This window comes from Zosterops lateralis, assembly GCF_965231275.1.
Source record: "Zosterops lateralis genome assembly, chromosome: 1".
NCBI lineage: Eukaryota > Metazoa > Chordata > Aves > Passeriformes > Zosteropidae > Zosterops > Zosterops lateralis.
Genome location: NC_139762.1, coordinates 19,586,606 through 19,605,723, shown reverse-complemented (window position 1 = coordinate 19,605,723; position 19,118 = coordinate 19,586,606). Strand labels below are relative to the sequence as shown.

At 38.1% G+C, this 19,118-nt stretch overlaps 1 protein-coding gene across 1 annotated transcript in view; it reads right to left on the bottom strand.

Moving 5' to 3' along the window:
• The window catches only part of DNAJC1 (DnaJ heat shock protein family (Hsp40) member C1), a gene marked incomplete at its 5' end in the record, with an annotated part of 110,343 nt that overhangs the window by 19,324 nt on the left and 71,901 nt on the right, over nt 1-19,118 (bottom strand). The window lies entirely within an intron of this gene.

Sequence of the window (19,118 nt, the reverse complement as noted above, 5' to 3'; positions counted from 1 at the left end):
AATATTAGAATATGAAGATCGACAACATTTATACGTTTGGAAAATCTCTGAAAGTGTTTGGGGGTTTTTTTTTGGTGGTGTTGTGTGTTTTTTTTTTTTTTTTTTTTTTTTTTTTTTTTTTTTTTTTTGTTGGTTTTTTTTTTTTTTTTAGAAAATCCACTCTCAACAGCAAAAGCTGTAAAAGAGCTTTTGTGAATTTGCAATTCCTCAGCAACAGTTAATTGTGTCTTTAGATGCAACAGTGCCTACTGTGATCCAAGTACTACAAGCAGCTACTAGGGTGGTCATGGTGTGAATGTATTCTCCCTGTTCTAATCTGTAGCCAACTGTAACTGCGAGAGTCAAATGAATGCATAAACATACTGCTTTGTCACCTAAAACCATGTGTGTCCAATATTACTGAAACACTGGGCCAAAATTCATCTCTACAGTAAAGCAATGGAAGACACCACATGGTGAGGGGACAGCTGTTGTTACTACACAAGCATTCAGATTTTGCATCCAAAAAGCCCCATTCTGGGATTAACTCCCCATACTGAATACAAAATTAAAAGTACAGAGTTATGGTCTGAAGTCTTTAAAATAAAAATAAGCTACAAGTGTAGACATAAAAGAATTCCTAGCATTCCCATAAATAATAATCTTTTAGCATGATTTATCATACATGGCTGGCAATATTGAGGGATTAGTTCACCCAAACCACTATGCACCTTCTGTAGAAAAGAAATATGAATGTAGTTTATTGTTGAGCATCACTCTTACACGTGCATGTGCACTTGGCAATTCCATCCCACCTCTTCCAGCGTGACAGTTTTACACTATTAGGATTTTTTAAAAATATGAGCAACATTACTTTCAATTACATTAAAAGCAAGTTTTTAGACAACAAAGCATTTCTTGTCAAGATGTCTGACTCATTTAATCCTGTTAATAAGTATAGAACTATATATGCTTTTATTGATAAAGTAGGAAAGTGGCTGGTATTTGAGAGTTTTTAAGGAAACTTTCAGTACCTTGACATTGAAATAATTTGATTTTTCTAGATTAAATTTTAGCTTTAGATAATTTCATCCTGTCATCAATATACTGTATAATCAATTAAAATCACTGTTGTATGGAAGTTTGGCTAATGTTTCAACCTATTTAGAACTTTGTGCTATACTTAATTTAGTTTTGGTGATTCACTGATTTTGGGCACATCTAGTCTATGATCTTGCAAATAAAGCATGAGGCAGCATCTATTTAAAAATACCTGTTCAAATTTTTTTAGACTAAGGCTCCTAATAAAACTGGACAAATTTGCAAATCAGAAAACATTTAACCTACAAGATGGTGGTGTTTTGGTCTAGTAACTAAGGAACAGAATGTGAAAGCTTTCCTGATTTAAATTTTTGCTCATAATGTCTTATTTTTATTACAATATTCTTCTATATTGTTACAATTTCTTACTTTGCCTACAAGAAGTCCGTAGTCAGTCTTGTATTATCTAGTCTAATACATATTTGGCATTGTGATCTAGCTGTTGCTGAACACAGAGGGTCTTGCTCCAGTTCTAAAGATCTGGTGTGAAGCTCTCAAGATCAGCTAGTGTATTAATGATCTGAACTTACATTCAAAGCCACATGCTCATATATAAATAACCCTTTGGTCCTTCAAAGCTCTTACACAATCCAACTTTCACTAGTACTGTTTTTATTTGGTGAGCCAACAAAAACAAAGACAGCTATGCTGTTTCAGAGCAATGGTCAGAGCAGGTCAGTAAGCTCATCATTGGTGCTCAGGGAGTGCAGCAGCAGCAAACTTTGTGATAACAAGAAAGTTCATGTTTATCATTCATTCTTTTCAGTCCCACCCTGCTCTGAAAAAACAGGGACCATATGCACATACAGGAGTTAGATGAAGGCAAGCACATAGGTTACTTATGCTTCCCCATATATTCTCCCAACTCCAATTATCTTCACCTCAAGCAATTCCTCTAGCTGACATATTTTATTTATTTAGATTTATTTATGTGAATCCGTTTTTTCCAGTTCCCCATGAAAGTATGTAAACTTTCTGGATTTTGAACATCATGTTCACGAGGAGCTGCACATATCTGCTACTCACTATAAAAGAATTCAGCTTATTTTGTGTTTGAACCTGGCTCCCACTAGCTTTGATGAAATCTGGCTCTTGGCATTCAGAGAGTCACTTCCAAATAGTCTGTATCTACTGACTTACATGTCACTTACAAATCTGTTCCCTCAAGAGTATTCCTCTGTAAGTTGTCTCTTTCTGGCTAAAGGGTTCTGATCTACTCAGCTGCAAAGCCGTGTTACACAAAATACTTCCCCCATGATGTCTTTTTCTAAACCACCTGCAATTCCATTGTAACCAACCTCTTTGAAATGAGGTCCCAAACTGCACAGACCAGGATTTATCCTAAGTTATACAGTGGAATAAGGATTCTTTCGCTATACAGTGGAATAACGATTCTTCTGTTTTGCTCTCTATTCTTTTCTTAATAATTTCTAACAATTTGCATTGGGTTTTGGAATGATCCTGAGCTGATGTTTTCAATGAAGCCAGCACTGATAACTCCTCAAGGATGAAGGTCAGCTCAGAGCTCATTATCCTGTGCAGGAAGTTTGGCCAGTCATCCACTGTATCAACCCTTGCATCACTTTGTATTTATATACTGGGAAATAAAATGCTATTTTATTGCCTAAGGAGTCAAACTCCTAAGATCACTCTGCAGTTCTTCAGTGTTCTAATGTTCCACACAACACTTCCATTGACAAACTCTCTCACCTTGAGAATCATCTTTTTACCATATTACCATCTGCACTATATGAATACACTGAACAGCAAGATTCCTGGCAGAAATTCAGCCAAACTGTACTGCTAACCTTGCTCTATTGAAAGAGATATTTATTTCTACCCTCCATTCCCCATCTTTTACTTAGTTATTTGTCTGGGAAATAGCCTTTCTCTTATTCCATTACTGTTTTCTTTTCTTTGGAACCTACAAGCCTTGTTAAACCCTCCTGGAAAATCAAGCAGATGCTATCAATCAGACATTATCACCTTCTCCCTGCATATTTGTTTATCTTTCTATAAAGCACAGAGGGTTTAAGGCAGGACTTCCCATTATGGAAGCAATGTTCAGGACTCCCTGCAGGTCATATTTACCTGATGCTCACGAATTCTTCTCTTTGTATCAGTTTTTTGTTAGTTTTCTCTAAAGAGTTGTCGAAAGTACATGTTTGTAAAGGTCCCTGAATTCCACTGACAACTTAATAAATACGCAGAATGACACATTTGCCATTTCACTCCCCAGGCACCCATGAATGTAAACAGTTACTTGAATTATTTAATCCTTAAATTTTCTTTGAACTCTGCGTTGCATATCCTCTGGTCCCAGTAACTTAAATAATTTAATCTTAAACAATATATTACAGAGGTTTAAAAGAACATTAATTTTAGAATTTTTCAAAGCAACTACATATAAACATGAAGATATAAGTAACTGTCTTCTCTTACAAAGTGGTCAAAATAATAACTTAACCATAACCATTTTTTGTTTATACTATTCCTCAGACAGGAATGCCTTTGCCATTAAAAGCATTAAAACACTAAACAATATACATAAGTAGACAACAGCTCTTAGAGAAGAGCAAGAACCTAAGAAGCACGAAGTTTCATCTGCCTCAATATTAGATCTTTTACCACATGCAGCAGCAAATGTTTTAGGACAGAGATTCTTTCCTTCCTCACAGCTGTCCCCAACATGGATTTGTGATTTCCTAAGCATCAAGTTGAATCCTTTTTAGCTACAAAGCGAATTACGAAGCTATCCATTCTCCTCATCTCATTTTTGCTCTAAATCAACATCATAAACTGGCTTTCTACACATTCAATTTCTCATTTCTTACTGTACCCTACTGCCTTTTCATTTCTCTGTCCCATATATTTCTGCTGTGCTCTACAGCTTCAGATATTATATACAGGAGAGAGAAGGAAAAAAAAAAAACACCACAATAAAAATTAAAACCCACCAAAACCCCTACTACCAGGAAGCCATGTGATTTCTTCACCTTCTAAACCCACAGCTGAAGAGAGTCATAGGAAAAGACAGTACTCCTTGGAGAGATTTCTCCTAGACCTTGCCTGTTTGAGTGTTGGAGTCCAGGGCATCCCTCTGGGTGCCCTGGAAAGTCACAGACCTCGGTAGAGAGGCCTGGGACGCGAAAAAGAGGGTCTGAGGTCTGTGCAGGGGGGTTTGCCTGGCACAGAGCCCAGGAAGACACAATCTTTGATTTTGGTCCATGAGAAAAACATCTAACAGAGAGAAGAATTGCAAGTCATAAATGTGTGACAGAGAGTAGTGCAGTTTATCACTGTGTAGAAGATTTTGTAGTTTTGGATTTTTAGAATGCAGACGCAAAGGGACAAGATGGAGATTTTAGGGTGGTGCCCTGGGTTCTTCTTCTTCTCCCTTGGCATCCATCTTCTGCAGTGACGTGGGCACAAAGTAGTTTCAGTGGATTGGATCAAAGTAGAAATGACCCTGTTAGTACAGGTGATAGACACAGGCACAGAATTGTAAATAACGGGTACGTAGTTATCTGTATAAGAGGTAGCGACCTCCCATCACACGGGGGGAGTCACCTCATGTCCAGGCTGCTGTGAACATCTTGGCTGGACACAGGAGAGTCACCTCGTGTCCAGGCTGCTGTGAACATCTTGGCCGGACACAGAAACTTGTAAGATAAGAACTAATAAACAATGCGAGAAACCAGAAAACCAAGACCTTCAGACTCCTCATCATTCTCACGTCACACCGAGCTTAGCACAGAACACAGAGACACAGAGTCAGACAGCAGACCCTAAATCCTTCAGAGGTCAAGAGGGAAAATCACTCCCTCGAGCCCACACGAACCACCAGCCTTGGAATCTCGGGTGAGAAAAAACCAAATTAAACCCGAGAATTGGCGTCCCTGGGTGGGCACAGGTGTGGGCAGAATTGGTGCCTTCCAATGGATACAGCAAGACCTCTGAAGCAAAGAAGACAAGCTGAGAAGACAGGGGAAGAAATCTGTACCCAGAGAAAGAGAGCAGCAAATTCACATCGGACTGATGAGATCCAGGGCCCAGGACTCGTCTCCTGAAATCTGCAGGCCGGTGACCAGGAAACTTCCGAGCTGAATTTGACATCTGAACTGCATTCTTCGATTTTGGTAAGAACAGCTGAATTTAGAACATGGGAGGAAACCTCTCCCGGGAACAATAAGGGCAAACCCCCCTGGCACAGATCCCAGACCCTCTTTTTCGGGTCCCAGGCCTCTCTACCGAGGTCTGTAACTTTCCAGGGCACCCAGAGGAATGCCCTGGACTCCAACATTTGAGAATGAGGATTTCACAGACATTTCAATTAGTGCTGCCCTGAATAACTTAGCCCTTGCAATTCACTGCACTATAGACCATTTCCAGTACTGAACAGATCCTTGCAGATTTATATGAAACTCCTCTAGTGACATTTTACAATAACAAAAATGTATCTGTTTCCTGTTCTTGACAAGCATTACTCTAAAGATTTTCCTTTCCATCTTAACATTACTTTGTGTCTATAAGAAGTCTTGCTGACAGAACCTGTCAAAACCTTTATAAAATCCAAGAGCATTGTAAAGCTGTAATAGTAAGGCATAACTTTTCTTTAAATTCACACTGAATTCTTACTATTATTTTTAAATTTGCACTCCTAATAGTACCATTCATTTAATAACTTCAAAAAATTACCTAGTATGGAATTCATGCTAACCAGTCTGTACTTTCCAGAATCCTCAAGCAAACTCAAAAATTAGTATCCTATTTCAATTTTTCATTTCAAGGCTCATTTACGTAATTGCTAAAATATTATCAGCAGTATTAAATGGATTTGATATTAGAGTTCTTTTCAGGTCAACGCATGGTGACGACCATTGTTCCAAGCAATTTGTTATTTATCATCCTCAGATGAACACTTCATTTTAAAACATTCCCTTCTCACTTGTCTTCAATACATGATGCCAAAAGTCTCTAAACTTCCTTGTAGTAAACATGGGTGAAAAGGTCTCTTGGACCTAGCATCTTCTAGAAACTGCTTTATATTTTAATCATCCAGTATTTCATCAAATCCCTGATAGCGTTCCTTTCTCTATTTTGTGGGAAAACAAAAAGTTGTAATTTTTTGTTCTTGGGCTTACCTTATTCTGGATTTCTCTTTCTGAAGCTCCTCACCACAGGCACCCCCTAAAGCAGCTATTTTCCCTTTTTAGTCTGAGACAAGAATAACTTAATTCCAGTAAAATTGTTATATTTGTGATTCCTCCTTTGGCTACCATATTAATTATTCACAATTTTTGACAATTTTTTTTTACCTTCAAGCTATACATTAACCCATCCTAACTGCATGTCAACAGACGATCTGTAAGCATTGAAACAAACAATCAAACAAAACAAAACAATCCCCCATCAAAAAAAACCAAACCAAACCAAACCAAAACCAAAACAAAACAAAAAAAAAAACCAAAAAAAAAAAAAAAAAAAAAAAAAAAAAAAAAAAAAAAAAAAAAACCCAACAAAAAAAAAACCCCAACCAAAATTCTACTCTGAGAGTTTAAGCATATTACAAACTAAAATGCAAATATGTCCATAAACGTATAATGCCAATACAACAGATCCCGTACATTTTTGGGAAAACAAAACCAGTTGCCATCTATTCAGAAACAATAACTAAAATATTTATTTACAAGTACACTTCACAGCTAATGCAGAGCAAAAAGTAATTACTATTCAGCTCTCTCATTCCTAAAATGTGCCTCTCTCTACATATACATCCACATGTATCTTACTTAACCTCAGCAGGAGGCCGTAATGAACAAGAGATTCTCCCACCAGCACCTTCAGCAGCATTATTTGGTGTTGCCAGGGTATTCCTAGATTTGGAATAAGCCATACCTTAAGACTGAAGAATCTGTGTTCAAAAAGACAGACGAAAATCAGGAGGAGGAGGAGAATTAAATATAAATCAAGTTAAGAACCAGCTACATGGAGCAGTAAGAGATCTTTTAAATTTATGACTATATTCAGAAAGTTGCAGATACTTGAAAAACAGTATTAATCAGTCATCTTACAGAAAAGGTGGCAAACAGAGACTTGAAAATGAAGCACAAGATGTGCTGTATACTCACAAGATGAGTGCTATTATTCTGCATTCATTCCAACATCTCTGCCTTTCACTTCTAGCCACTGGCCTTTCTATGTCTTCCTCCCAGACCACGTAAATCTTTAATAACATATTTTCTCCCAGGAAGGTCCCTCTCCAAGTATCAGTAGACACCATTTCCAACCCTTCAGTAATTTCTAGATTTTCTTTATATCTCTTTTACACCTTTTCTTAATGTGAATCTCTAAATGACAAAAAAACATTCCGAGTTGATTTTCCCTTTCCTACTCATTATTTATTCCTACTTCAAGAATTCAGAGCCAAGAGGACTTCTTAATATTGACTTTAAAAATGCTCCAGTTCTTGATCAATAATCTGTAGAGGAAGGCACAGCTAAGCAGTAATTCTTAGATTTTGCAGAACAAGAATACCTCAAAACCAATTTTATATTACTTTAATAAAAATATTTCTTCTCAATAGAGCTAAATGTGCTCAAAACCAATGACTTGTTAATGCCTGGTCATTGATATGAAGCAATCTGGTTAAAGCTACATCACTTTGGAAAAACGGGATGTAAAAGAATGAAAACATTTAGTCTTAGTTGCAAAAATCTTTAGAAATATGACAGAAAAAGTGAGAGCTTTTAATCAGCTGGCTGTGGGCAAAATTTTGGGAGCCAAGGCAGCATCTCTGAAAGGAGGTGAGGGGCTGCCCTGTGTTGGGCACTGCAAACCCACTGGAGGACACATCTGAGCCTGTGAGCCAAGCTGATGGCACCTCTGGGAACCTCTGGTGGCACTATGTTTAGGAATGGGCAAAGTGCTGCTCAGCAGTATGAAGGGAAGTGTGCTGGCACTGAGGTCAGAGGAGAGCAGAGGCTCCCTGGCAGCCTGTGGAATGGACCATGCTGGAGCAGAGCCATGCTGCAGCCTGTGGAGGACCCACACTGGAGCAGGAAGAAGTGTGAGAAGGAAGGAGTGGCAGTGAGGAACTGTTACAGACTGACCACAAATGCTCCCTACCCCAACCCTCTGGACCACTGGGAGCAGGGAAGAGGGAGAAGAACTGGGAAAGGAGTGAAGTTGAGCCTTTAACTTCAAGGGGAGTGGGAGAAAGGTGTTCTAGGTTTTGTCTTGATTTCTCACAATCTAATTCTATTTTACCTGGCAATAAATTAATTTTTTCCCAAGTCTATTTTGTCTGTGCCACCAATTGATTACTTGATCTCCATACCTTTACTTCAACCCATGAGCTTTTTCACCTTATTTTCTCAGCCAGTTGTGTTGAGAATAAGGAGCGAAAGAATGGCTGGATAAGGACCTGGCAGCCAGCATCAGTACACCCCCTGAAGAATTATGAAGTACCAAAATAAATGGTTTGTATCTAGGAGAAGATCTGGGGAAGAAGTTTTTTGTGATATCTCCTTAAAACTACAGGCAATTACCAGCACCTACAATTGCTGCTGTTGGTCGCAACAGCACAAATGCCAGATTTTAAGTAAAACTCTCCTAGCAATAAAATAGTCTGCAGATCTACCTCCATAAGAAATAAATACAAAAAATTTAGTACTTATGGGTATAACCTAACAAACTGGTTGAATTTCCTACACCAAGTAATGATAATTTTAATAAAAATTTACTCCCTCAGTTATTTAGGTGCTTCTGAAAAAAAAAATTCACTTTTTTTTTTTTTTACTACCTTATTAAAAAGGAAAATCTTCCATATATGTCTACATCCTAAAAATGTTACTGTCACCCCTTATGGTTTCTTCCGAGCTGCTCTTCCAGCCAGCCCTGCTCTTCAGATAACCATATAAATGAGTTCTATCTGTGGGTCCAGACCCCAGACAGAGACGTGTTCCCAGCTGGAAGGAGGAGCAGACTCACACTTGGGGACCAGGAAGGTTTTATTCTGGCCCAGTGCCCAGGTGCAATTGAAGATTTCTGGGGCTTACCTGCCCTTAAATACAGGAGGCATTACCTTTGGGACTGAAGGGGAGTGACTTAAGAACAGGAGGCATTGGCATGGACATTTAGGGGCGAAAGGGCAAGGGGGGGGTGGGGCGGAACCTGAAGCCTGGCTGAGTCACCAGCTTCTGCCAGAGAACTCAAGTCTTAGGGTGTGGTAATGGGTCTTACTGGGGAAGAATTACAAAGAACTGGGAGATTCCATTGTAAGGGGAAAATACAGGGATTTGGGAAAGGGGGATGGTAAGGATGAGCCATTACAGAAACTTAATAACAAAAACATACAGAACTTTAGAAAACCCAAAATGAACCACAACAACCCCTTTTAAGTGGCAGAACATATTGACTGACTTCACTTAAATACTGAAACCTTTTCATGATCACAAAAGTTCAAAGAGATTACAGATAAAATACAATTCTATGAAACACAGATTAAATGAGCATATATAAAAAGGACACACAACCAAAAAAGGTTGGTAGATCATAAACGTCTTCATAAAGATAGAGAACAATTACTCCCTACATGGTCTTCAAATACTATCAGAAGCCTAAATGAACTCATGAACTTTCTACGCCTGAAAGTATAGAACATATCTTTCTAGAGGTGTTTGGAAGAACCACTTCTATTTCAGTTTTACTTGATCAGGAAGATACAAGTTATTAGCTATATCTGATGAATAAGATGCCTCTCTCTGAATACTTTCTTACAGTCAATTAAAACTGACATGACCTTAGAATTGTTTGAGACTAGGACTAAAGTCCATGAGTAAATACACACCATATAACACAGTACAGAACTGCAGAGCAGCTGAGGTTGGAAGGCACCTCTGGAGGACATGTGGTCCAACACTTGGCTCAAGCAGGTCCACTACAGCCAGCTGCAAAGGATCATGACCAGACAGTATTTGAATATGTGTCTCCAAGGAGGGAGACTCTACAACCACTCTGGGGAACCTGTGCCAGTGGCGTGCCACTCTCACAATAACAGAGCATTCCTGATGTTCAGAGAGACACTCACATTTGCAACCTCTCTTGTATCCTGAGCTACAAAGCCCTGTCAGAACAGTTGAATTTGGGCAAAGGTACAAGTCATTTATCTATTAGGAAATTGTTAGGAGAAATAAAATATAACTTTTTTCAAAGTTATATTTCTTAAAATTCTACACAGCTTTCTTACATTGTACCCTCTCTCCTTCTTTAAGCATATCCACTAGTCATGCTGAGACTGCTGCTTGAAGACACTAAGTTATGAGGTTGGGACTGGAACCGAAAGACTGTTCTGGTTCTGACTAGATCAGGGTTAATTTTTGCAGCAGCCAGAAGGAAGCATGGTTAGGACCCAGAGGTTATTCTGTACCACCTCATGCCATCTTCTGGGGACTGGGGAAGTGATCCCTTACAGGTGGCAGGGACATAGGTCAGGTATTTGTCAGGGGGTTTCTTGTGGGAGCGCAATCACATGTGAATCATTCACCTTTTCCTGTAAACTCTGTCATTACTATGGTTGCTGTTTGCCTTCTTATCTCACTGCTGTTTCCAGTAAATTGTTCCTATATCAACCCATGATCTTTATCTTTGCTGTGCCTCCAATTCTCCTTTGCAGCCCATCACAGGGAGAGGGAGAGTGATCAAGGAGGGTGTTTCACTGAGAACCCTAAATTAGGAAACAGAATTCCAAACCCACAACACTGTTCTGTGATGTCCTCTCCAGCAACAGTCTCTTTAAATGATACTAAGAACCCTTCTTGGTAGTGAAGCTGCTGTGTCCTCACCACAGCATCTAATTGAGGCACAATTCATGGCAATGCCTGAACTTGCGTAACAGAAAGAAATACAACTGGATTTCTCAAGGTTCATATCAGCCCTAAGAGACATGTTTTCATGAAACAGGATTGAACACCAGAAAAAAATGATACTCTAAAATTGTGGTTCTTTGCAAAGACCAGCATATCTTAAGAACTTTACATATCTGGTAATATAATTGGGATGGCATTAAATAAAGTGCATGATACTTTCAATTTATACATAAGCTGGAAACTCAACAGTTGCAAGTGATATAGAACCAGGTTTACTGGTAGAAGGGTCACTATAAACTTCCACTGTTATTCAGAGATGGAAACCATGAAAGATACTACCAAATGGATGAAATAAGGCCCTTCCGGAGACACAGAATCTCACTTGAGAAAACAAAACCTCTTTTTAGGCCAGGTTTTGTTTTGCTTAATCACAGTTTTCTGATGATGTTCACACCTCTAGTAACACTGATGTTCACACCCAGTAGTAACCTGAACAGAACAGAGTAACACATCACAGAAGAGGGACACAAGCACTTGGCTTATTATTTACCAGAAGTTTATCCTGGACATTAGAAAATGCTTCAATCTGATTTTCAGCATGCTAAAAGGACCTGGAGGGCTCAGAGGGGAAAAGAAAATCTTAATCCATTCTGATAAGGACCTTGTTCCATAGCAAGCTCTCTCTAGCATTAACATAAAAATGTGTTAACTAGCTGTTCACAACGCATCAACTCATAAACCATTTTCTTTTTAAAAGAAGGAGCTAAAGTCAAAGTAGTAAAGCATCTGTCTCCAGCAATACACAACTGAAAAAAGCCACTGCACTACAATGTCTGTTTTCACACTTCAAGTTCTACCAAGCTTTGGATTTAGACTTCACACAAAACTTTCTTTAACCTATAGCTGTTAACATGACCAAGTACATGCATGGATATTTCAATTACCCATCTATATTACCATAAAGCAATCTGAGTAGTCCTCCTACGAAACAGATAGTTTTTAAAAACATGAAAAATAATTTGAATTCCAACATATTTTCATGGCTTTTGAAATTAAATTGTTCCATCATATTTACACAATGCCCAGGTAATTCTGTCTTCTTCTTTTTGTCATTACAGCAAACCATGAGGAGGGGTAAAGGTTACTTCTTGCCACATTCTCAAAATCGAATCTAGTTTTGCATCATGCATGCTAGAGGAAAAATGTCACAATTAAATGGTTCATAAGTATAACACTAAAATTACTATTTAAGTCAATGTAATTGAACAGAAATTAAAATGTAGTTTTTAATTGCATATTACAACTTAAATGGTAGCACTTAGCAGAAAGTGTTAACTCATTTATTTTTTAATTGTTAGCTTCTTCAAGGCAATTGTTTTAATGCAGAAAAAAAGTGAGAAGCTCTTCACTAAATTTGATTGTAGGACACTCAGGCATGTAGATCAAATAAAATATAGGTTGAATAGGTAATTAGGTTTGGCCTGCGATACATTCATGTGGAGACAAATTCTGAAAGAAAGGGAATGAATATTTTTCATTTCATTCTCTCTCAAACACCACTCTATTTGGATTCTTAAATGCAGTTTGAAAAGTATTTCCATTAGACAGAAAACACGAAATTGAAAATCTTCTATAGTACATAGGTCAATGAATTCTTCAGGAGAATTTTGTAAATTTCATAAACTTCAATAAGTGCATAGGGTAGTAAGTCTCACCAGATTGCATGTGGCAGCTTATTTCATAATTACTTGACACATTAAAAATCTTTAGCCATGCTAAATTCACTGGAGAAGACAAGCCCAAGGGTATGCAGATACATTAAAGCATATGATTAGGCCTTACTAATAAGGAGTGTTTTTCCTTCCAAGGTTATTTGACTCATGAAAGTGTCAAATATTTTACAGCATCAGGCTGTATACTCTTCTTTTATTGACTTCAGTACAACATGGCATGTGATAGGTATTCTGTAAACATTAACATATGGTATTTAAGTACCATTCAATACACTAAACCATCCTGTCATGGTGTCATAATGAACAAGATACTGTTACATAGCTAATCCTGCTGACTGCTCAGCAGTGCTGTCCTCTTCTCCCTCTTCTATCCCTTGTCCAGCTTTTCTGTCAGGCTTCCTGGCACAATTTATCATAAGATAAAGATCTTACCTCAATAACATTTGGATATGTTTGGTTTTCTGTTTCTTTTACATTGGTCTGCTGCTGGCAACATGTTTCTCCTACCTTCGTTCGTCTTAAATAGCTTATCCAAAATCAGGGGGCTTTTTGTGTCCCTTGACTTCCTCCAAATATAGTTTTAACTGTGTCCCTCTGAAGTATTTCACCACCACAGATAATGTCTAGATAATGTTCTTCCCTTCACATCAAATGCAACTAAATTCTTTTACTAGCAATGTTACCTTGTTCTAATGCCCTAAACCAGCTTGAATATTCTGATCTCTTAATTTTTAACACAAATGCAGGAGGTACTATGCATCCCCAGTATGTAGACATATTGTGGAATCCAGTACTATGTAAGTATGACTCAGGTATCTCAGTATGCTAAAACCCAAAGGAAAAATTCAGCACCCTTTTACAAAAGGACAAGATGTCCAAAGATGATAACATTCTGCTACAAAGGATACCAAAATGTAGAGATTTGCTTTCAACATACAAGTTCACTTCGGTAGAGAACAAAAAGAGAATGGTATCTAGCTGACAACCTAACAGATGTTCTGACATGGCTCAAGGCAAGTGAATTTTGGCTATGAAGTAGAAAAAAAAGAAAAGGAAAGGAAAAAAATTTCTATTGTTCTAGCAGAATATGCCTGAAATAATTAGAAACATTATATGCATTTAGGACCCTAAATGGACTACCTGGAAAATGTCATGAACATGGCCCATACTAAACTTCAGTTCTGTTTTCCAACAGTCTAAGTAGTCAAGTAATAATGAAGGGAGTGTGTGTGTGTGAGAATCTGAGAAGTTTTCATGTATTCATAAAACACTGATCTGTGATGACAACCTCAAGCAGAGCACTGTCAAAAACCTCCCAAAATTCAAAATTGTTAATTATCATGAAATAATATACATGTAGTTGAAAATAAAGGAAACACTAGTAAAACTAGTTAAAACATATAAACGGTCAACCTGCCTGTCAAATTCCCAAATAAAACCACAATGTTTGAGCTAATTAAAAATCAAAGGTAGCCTTTTTTCATACACAGAGATTTTCCTTCCCACAACTTGTGGCTATTTGAAAATGTACCATTAACGTCAGTCTCGTTCTTCCTGTGCTCACTTTCTTGTTACCAGGCAAGTTTTCTGACCAAGGACAATAAAAAAAATGCCCAAGGCAGTGATATATTGCAGTTACTGGTATATACCCAGTCATTGAGACCAGTATCATTAAAAAACCCAAAACGCACTCATATGCTAGAAGTTACAAACCTAGATCCTCTATTGATATATTTTCTTTCTAGACTTATTCCAATCCAGATTTCCAATGTGAATAACAAATACCACTAAGTAAATAGTAAAAATTGTATTATGTTTTCCACGTTCACATTTGTATGTTTCTTTAAAAAAACCCCAAACCCAGGCGCACAGTTTACTTTATGATTAAAAAGAACACCACTAGGAGAACTTTCGATGGTCAGAATGCTGATGTACCCTAAATAGGTCTGTGTAAAAAAAGTCTGATGCTACACAACACATCAGGTAGCAGCATGCTGTAAATGCATGCTTGCTTTGTGAAAGTCTGGGGGCTGCAAAAAACCACAAGCTTTCCATAGTATTCAATTGCAAATGATGCAAGAACATCCACTCCTTCACAATTGCATCTCAAGTCACTGTATTAAAAAACTCTGTGTTTTGGAAATTATAGGAAGTGCCATCATTAATGATAAACTAATCTCACTACAATGTACCATTCCTCTTACTGTGCCAACTTTAAGAGTGCTCTTCTCTTTTGCAGGTTTGGGTAAGTAATATATAATCCAGTAGCATTTTGTAAGAATAACTCCCATTCCTTTAAATGGAATGCAATTGCATGCTCAAGTGTACATAACTGAGAGTTTGAAGACTAAAGGTGATCTTTTCAAGACTACATCCTACCTGACAAAACCCATACAGAAAATAGCTAATTAACTGGATTGAGATTCTCTGAAAAGTCTGAAGTGACAAAATGCTTATGTCAGAAGTATTAAATTGCTCCTTAGCAAGGCAGGATTACATATTTATCTTTACTATGACAACAAAAGCCAAACATCTCTCACACTGTTCAGTTTATTTTTTAGTAATTGGAGCTTACCATAAATTATAGTTTCTGGGTAATTTCTATAAATAGATTTGACCAAACCTCACTACAGTCATGGGCTCAGGAAGAAAAGGAAAGGAAAGCAGCAGCAGTACAGTGAAAGAAGGTAAGATGCTGAATCTAATCAGATTTTAATTGGTTTGTCTGGAAAATATGATATAGAAACACCACTATGGATTTACACTTATGGATTTATTTGAAGTTAACTTCCTTCTCCAACTTAAAGATTGCTAAAATCATACGAAGAAAAGTAAGTAACTATTTTGCAACAGTTTGCACTTTTCAAATTCATGTTAAAAAGCCAAAAAGATCAGCAGTGAATTGAACTACAGAAGTCAGTGCTATAAACTGCAAATTTTTTCTGATCCCTAAGTTGTGGATCCTGTGAAAATCCCATTTCAGGGATATTTAACATCATTGCCTCTCATTTGCTGCCAAAATTGTGAGGATACAGGGATTGTTGAATTGCTCTCTCCCTTCTCTTAGATGAGCAAGCAAGTGGGGCAAGGTCACAGTGATTAACCAGCTTTCACATCTTCTTCCAGTCCTACCCCTAATATGTGCAACGACTCCCTTTCGCTGCTTCAGTCTTGCTTTCCTAGTTAAGATAGGAGTGACTTTGTTTCAGGAAGTGAATGAGGCAACTCTACCTAGGAAAAATAGGATTTCCACCACCCCCTGACTCCAACTGGGCTAAATCAGAGCAAACCCATCAGATGTTTTTCTACATCTCTCCCAGACTGAGAGAAAAACAAGCCCAGTGCAACAAAAACTATTAATTACAAAAGCACTGCACAACTTCTTGGAAATTTAGGTAAAATGGATATGACCTTCAGGACAGAAGAGACACAATGACATAAGTCAGATCTTCACAGATTGACTGGGAAAGATCAATCTCCAGTTTCTCCTCACAGGAATGAAGTTTCTCTTCTGTTAAATACCACGTTCTCCTGTGATAGAAAACTACCATGTCAATCTCAGCAATGCAACAGGACTCAAGACCCGAAGTAGATTAACAACTCCAACCAGAGCTATCAAAGTTAATGTAAAAAGCTATACAGCCCTAATCTGGACCCAGGCAGGTGCCTGAACTGAGATTATAGTACTGCCCAGTGCAGAAACAGAGTTGCATTTTAAAAACACGGTGTGTTTGTCCACACAGGTCAATACTTTGCACAATGAACCGGAGCTCTTTGGTAGTTTTCAACTGACAGATTCAAAAAACTGAGGACTACACAGTGAAAGTAGGTGTGTGAAATTAGTCAGATTGACTTATGGCAGCAAATCACATCAATCACTTCTTCTGGAACACAGATTCAGTTAGAAAACTACTAAAAGCTAAAATTTGACGCCACAACATCCATATCATGGGGTTGAAATCAGTGTATTATTACTCTTCTTGTCTGTACAAGACAAGAACCCATGCTACTATATTTAATTAGAAGGAAAGTTTAAAACCTCAATCAAAATCAGGAAATATCAAGCAAACGTCAACTGTATTGCCTTAATTCAACACATATGCATGGCTGATTTATGTTTTTAACTATTGCATAAGTATTTATATAACATATTGTTACTATCTTTAGGAAATATCCTTAGGGAAATATATATTTTGGCTCTTTGTTTCCTTTGCAATCTAGACAGAATTTTGGTTGTGCTGTGAAATACAATTTCCAAACCCTCTTCTTTTTCTGGCTGTCATATCAAATAATATCCCAGTATCATTTAGATAAATGTTAATATTACCTTTAAATGTTCATAGCATTATTTTTTGCTTGCAGTTCTAGCTGGCCTGAGCATAGTATATTTGAAAGCAGAATATTATTGGATTATCTATATTCTAAAAATACACCATTACTTTCTATAAGTACAAGAATAAATAAAGAAATAAAGTTCCCTGTGCTTTGTTAACATAACTAAAGGTCAAAAAGAGAAAGGCAAAAACCAAAATACAGAAATTACACATACTTACATAGCAGTTATTCAGTTTGTGTTTATTCACAGTCTTCACATATTCATTACCTATTTCAGGCAAAATTCTAACTCTTGGTTTAATGCTTACTACTTGTGGCATTTGTCTCAGTCATAAAAACTATTTTCTCTGAATCCAATACTAGGAGAATTAATTACTTCATTATGTGTTTACAAATACAATTTGTTCTTTGATGCCTATTTGCTGTAACATTGAAACCACCAACCTGAGATGATAGTTAAAGAATATATCATCATCCTATCATTTTATTCCTCCTTAAGAAAACTCAAGGACTAAAAAGCCTTGCATGTTTAATATTGCAGATTAAATTAGATTCCTGACCCTAATGATTTGATATTCACAGCTCAAAAGCAGACAAGGCTTATTCTAGATTTAAATATGTGGGTCATCCTCTCCAAGGAAAACTCAATAATTAAAAATATTTTTTTAGAACCACATTTATTCTCTCCTTAAAGCTATTCAAGTCCAAAGTAAAGTACTTAGATGCTCGAATACTCAAAATAGAAGCCTGAGAATTTCCTTAATTGTCTGCATTTAAGGAAAGATGTCCCAAAGAGTACATAAAAGTAAATAAAATTATTGTTTCTAAACAAAATAAAAACTACACCAACTGGATAGAAATATGTTAAATACACTAATTTCCTAGAAATAGACTGCTCTGGTTCAACAGTCACATAAAGAAACAAACAAATTAGCCATAAAACCAACAAAAACTTGGCTGTCAACTAAAAGGCTTGAAAAATTGAAAAAAATCTTTCTGGTTTTCTTCTGTACATTAGGCTGACTGAGTTGGTGGCTAGCAAAGACAAAAAAAAGAGGAATATAATCACTTATATGTAATTACATAAACATTTTAGAAGAACCAAAGTACCAAGCTATTTTATTGGTATATCCTGTTCTCTACATCGCCAACATAATGTGTAACAAAAGGATGCCTTCTCCACACTATCCCTGGGTGCCAGGGAAGGCCATGGAGCAGATCCTCTTGAGCGCCACCACACGGCATGTGCAGGACAACCAGGGGATCAGGCTCAGCCAGCACAGGTTTGTGAAAGGCGGGTCCTGTTTCACTGACCTCATCTCCTTTTCTACGGTAAAATGACACACTCAGTGCATGACTGAAAGGCTCTGGATGTGTTTCCTGGATGTCAGGAAAGCCTTTGACACCATTTCCCACAGCAACTCCTGCAGAAACTGGCTGCTCATGGCTTGGCTGGGCGCTCTGTTGGAGGGGTACAAAACTGTTGGGATGGCCGGACCCAGAGGGTGCTGGTGAATGGAATTACATCCAGCAGTGTTCCCCAGGGCTCAGTGCTGGCACCAGCTCTGTTTAATATCTTTATCCATGATCCACATGAGGGGATCCAGGGCACCCTCAGTCAGTTTGCAGACACACTGAGCTGGGTGGGAGTGTTGATCTGCTGGAGGGCAGGAAGGCTCTGCAGGGGGATCTGGACAGGCTGCATTGATGGGGAGAGGCCAGAGCTCTGAGGTTCACCAAGGCCAAGTGCCTGTGCCTGCTCTGCCCTTGGGGTGCAGTGCTACAGGCTGGGGCAGAGGGGCTGGAAAGATGCAAGTTGGAAAGGGACTTGGGGGTGCTGGTCAACAGCAGCTGAACATGAGCCAGCTGTGCCCAGGTGGCCAAGAGGCCAATGGCATCCTGGCCTGGATCAGCAACAGTGTGGCCAGCAGGAGCAGGGCAGTGACCATCCCCCTGTGCTCGGCACTGCTGAGGCCACACCAAGTTCTGTGTTCAGTTCTGGGCCCGCAATTCCAAAAGGACACTGAGGTGCTGGAGAGAGTCTAGGGAAGGTCAATGGATCTGGAGTACAAATCTGATGAGAAGAAGCTGAGGGAACTGG